The sequence below is a fragment of the Azolla caroliniana genome, unplaced genomic scaffold (genome assembly GCF_043228905.1).
Source record: "Azolla caroliniana isolate FFs.n. ecotype wild unplaced genomic scaffold, voAzoCaro1.0.p SCAF_14, whole genome shotgun sequence".
NCBI lineage: Eukaryota > Viridiplantae > Streptophyta > Polypodiopsida > Salviniales > Salviniaceae > Azolla > Azolla caroliniana.
The window spans coordinates 1,526,258-1,530,411 of record NW_028230449.1 but is presented as its reverse complement, the minus strand read 5'-3'; the positions used below and the strand labels follow the sequence as shown (position 1 = coordinate 1,530,411).

General features: G+C 41.7%; 1 long non-coding RNA gene across 1 annotated transcript; it reads right to left on the bottom strand.

Annotated features, from left to right (window-relative positions):
• Positions 1 to 2,183: 2,183 nt before the first annotated feature.
• On the bottom strand, positions 2,184 to 2,821 carry LOC147855128 (uncharacterized). The gene is made up of 2 exons (XR_015530848.1): positions 2,534 to 2,821; positions 2,184 to 2,417 (listed from the first exon to the last, which is right to left on the bottom strand). It is a non-coding gene; the product is annotated as an uncharacterized LOC147855128 (long non-coding RNA).
• Between the last annotated feature and the right edge of the window lie 1,333 nt (positions 2,822 to 4,154).

Sequence of the window (4,154 nt, the reverse complement as noted above, 5' to 3'; positions counted from 1 at the left end):
AACTACCAAACAGCCATTTCACCCACATTCCCCAATTTTGTATAAATAGGCTATACCAGCCTCTTTTGTATAAGTTTTCATTTTCTTTTTTGCTACTTAAAACGAGCTCTATTCCTTGGCTGTGTCTCTACTCTTTGCAACCATTTTTTCTGCTGCTGTCTAACAGCCTTCTCACAGCCTGGCTGTGCCTATTTTGTTTTAAGTCTTCCGCTGCTGCTATTAACAGCTTTTCTCACAAGGTTCACAACTTTGGATCACATATTCACCCTCCGGGCCCTTATTGAGGAGGGCAGAGCCCACAATAAGAGGATTTATTGCTGCTTTGTGGATTTCCGAAAAGCCTTTGACACTGTGCCACGTGCTCGGCTTATGCAGCGGCTAGACGCCCTTGGTGTTCCTACATATATGCAATGGGGAAACTATGCACTCTATGAATCCATGTCAGGAAAGTGCGGCCTTCCAAGGGCTTGTTAGAGGCGGTGGCTAGCACAATTGGAGTGAAGCAAGGATGCCCACTATCCCCCACTCTCTTCGGTCTCTATATAGATGAGGTATCACATTACATAGAGAGATTCGGGGGTTCCGGAGCACGTCTAGCAGGTATAGCTATACAAATATTACTATATGCTGATGGCATTGTGCTGATTTCTAACTCTCCGGAGGGACTACAAAGACATCTAAATGCCTTAAAACTATTTTGTACGGACAAAGGTTTGTCAATCAACATGGACAAAACTAAAGTGATGGTGTTTAACACCACTCAAGCATGGGTAACAAGATCAGAACCAGAATTCTTCTTGGGAGAGGAAAAGGTGGAATACACACGCTCCTACACATACCTAGGAGTAACATTTATAGGACCTAGGTTCTCCTTACATGAGGTTGCTTGTGCCCGACTTTCTCGTGGATATGCAGACCTTGGTGCTCTCAAGAGACAATGTGCACATTTGCAATTCCAAGAGCCACGAACTAAGTTATGGTTATTTGATACACTTGTCACATGAACTCTTCTCTATGGAGTAGAAACATGGGGACCGAGTCTTAACAAGGCAAATCATTGGAAAGATTTAGAGAGACCTTTAGTGTCAATGATTGCTCGCATGATAAGGAGCAAAGCATCGGTGCCCCACGATATAATCCGGGCAGAGATGGGAGCAGCACCTATAATAACCGAGGCATTGTTCTAATCAGTGACATTTATCCAATGTCTTTGGGAGCTCCCTAAACGAAGGCACCCAAGGTTGGCAGTTATGTCATCAAGACAACTGGCTGAAATGGAGACACTCATTGTTGGTATGCTGAAATGCAGCAATGGTTCAAGTCACATGGCATGAGTATAAATGCACTACCCCCGTTCCAATATAGCTTGGACTGTCCCCATCTAAATATGACCAAAGTGGAAAAGAACAAAGTGATCCGAACTTATATTATTAAGTTGGAAAACAAGATAACATGGATCACCCCCAAAATACCACTTGGTACAAAGATGGCCCACTATAAGACACACTTCTTACATACATCGGTGGATGGATTCGTTATCTGGCCACCTTATATGGACATACATCTATCCTATGCGCTGCGTAGTGTGATAGGCCAGTTGCGAACTTCATCACATCAGCTACAGATTAAGGTAGGCAGATATACATGACTACCCCTAGAAGAGAGAATTTGCCTATTGTGTCATCAAGGAGTGGAATCTGAGGAACACTATGTTTGTCATTGTAGTGTCTTTTATGAAATCAGAGGGAGATACCATTGCCTCTTTAAACAAGACTTTGGCCCACTACGCAACGTAATGGAATATAAGGACCAACGATGCCTAGGACTTTTCTTGCTAGAGCTCATGAGACATCGGGAAAAGTTGTTGAAGAATACAGCCACACAAGCTCATCCACAAAGAACAATCACAACTTTCTTTAGCCCCATCACTCATACTAATGCTACAAGTCCATCACGGGATACACAAATGGGCTCCAAACCAAGACATAACAAAGGGGTTACAATTGATCGGGCAATAGCAATTTGTCGTGCATGTAGGCCCCGGCCCCATGGACCACGACCCCGACACCCTTGTCATCGACAGATAAAAGCCACTATCTCCCGCCATCGTAGGTGCTTCCCTCGCTTCGGAGACATTTCCATTCTGGATTGACCTATGCTAGAGATCTTTCAAAGACAAAAGAAGCTTGTTCTTCTTTGAATGCCATGCCAATGTCATATTGATGAAGGACCCATAAATCAACATCTTTGGCATCGATGTTTGTCTGCTCGTTTTCAGCCACATGAAACTGTCATAAGAGACTCATCTGAGTCTTCTGGGCTGCTCTGAATTGACTATGTTGTTGCTCTTGCAAAACATACACATTATCTCCATGAGTTTCAGTTAGTTGAACACCTTCAATCTCTGCATTTGAGAGCTGTAGGAATAACATATGCATTTGATTGATCAAGAATGGACTCTTTGGAGCAATCTATGAGTGGTTGAAATTCATTTTCGGCAATTGCAACCTCTCCTAATTGATGGTAATCTTACTAGTGTTGGGCTGAAACTGTCTATTGCCTTTGCTTTCATTCCTATAGCCAACGAAAATATACATTTTTGCTTTATCTTAGTGTTTATGGTGCTGTTCTGGTGGCAAAAATGCATATGCAAAGCTTCCAAATACTTTGACTTGTGCCCATTCCAAGCCCCACATAGCATGATAGTACAGAGCAGGTTTAGATCATTTTCTCAATTCTATTTTCTTCATAGCCACATAGGCAGACAGGTCTTTCTGTTTTCATTACAAGAAAGGATGAAGTTGGGTTACAAGATGATTTTTGTGTGGATTCTTGCACTACAAGTTTTAGTTTGCTTACATTACAAAAGAAAAAGCCCTTTCATGTGCATTCTTGCACTATTTCTTTCAGTACAAGAAAGGATGAAGATGAGCCCAGAGACCCATTCCACGGTGCACTCTTGCATATTTGCTTTAAATTGAGAATGAGTTGTTCCATTTCACGCCCATTATTTTCAGAACATAACCCATTGCAAGAGGGTTAAGTAGGAGCCTTTTTCATGTGCATTCATGCATGCAGGTAAAATAACATCCTTTCAAATGTAAACAGTGTAAAAATAATTAAAAACGTTGTCTTGGTTGTAATTAAATGGTAAAGAGAGAGAGAGAGCGAGAGAGAGAGAGACCCTTTTCATGTCATAGATTAAAAACTGAACGCTTGCAATAATGTTTTCTAGATAAGTTTAGTTATTATTACAGGAGAGGATAAAGAGAGGCCATTTTCATATGTATCCAGCGAAGGCAATGTAGAATCCTTGGAAAATACAGGGAGAAAATGAACATTATTCAGAAGAAATGAATTTCAATTTTTACTTGCCTGCAATTTTCTTTGGCAGGGTAAGCACTCCCTGGCTTTATCGGTTTGGACTTTTGGCGCCAATTCAATGATTCATCTGCAGAAGGAAAAGAAGAAGAAAATATCAAAAGCGATTCAAATTAAGATCTTCTCAGAAGAAGAAGGATGGATTAGAAACAAAGACAAATGAAACAATGGACGGGATTTGTACCATCACTGGCTCGGCATTGGAGGCTCCTCCGGTGCTTCTGAAGAATCAGAGCAGGAAATGATGAAGTGGGAAGTGAGAAGAAGTGTCGAAATGGAGATAGCAACATGCTGCCTGCCTAGAAGCAAATCAGACTCTGATAGAGAGAGAGAGAGAGAGAAGCAGGGCCAGGGAGTGTCAAGGAATCGCCCAAGAGAAGAGAGAGAGAGAATGATACAAGCTGAGGGTTGTGTTCACACGGTGTTGTGGGAAACACTAGACACGAAGAAGAAGAGCACGTTGATTCATAGCCTGAGTCGGTGTTTTCCAATCGCATAGCAACTGATAATGATGGACTGGTTGTTTGATTGATTGATAGATCGATCGAGTGTTTTCCAATCGCATAGCAACTGATAATGATGGACTAGTTGTTTGATTGATTGATAGATCGATCGAGTGTTTTCCAATCGCATAGCAACTGATAATGATGGGCTGGTTGTTTGATTGATTGATAGATCGATCGAGTGTTTTCCAATCGCATAGCAACTGATAATGATGGACTGGTTGTTTGATTGATTGATAGATCGATCGAGTGTTTTCCAATCGCATAGCA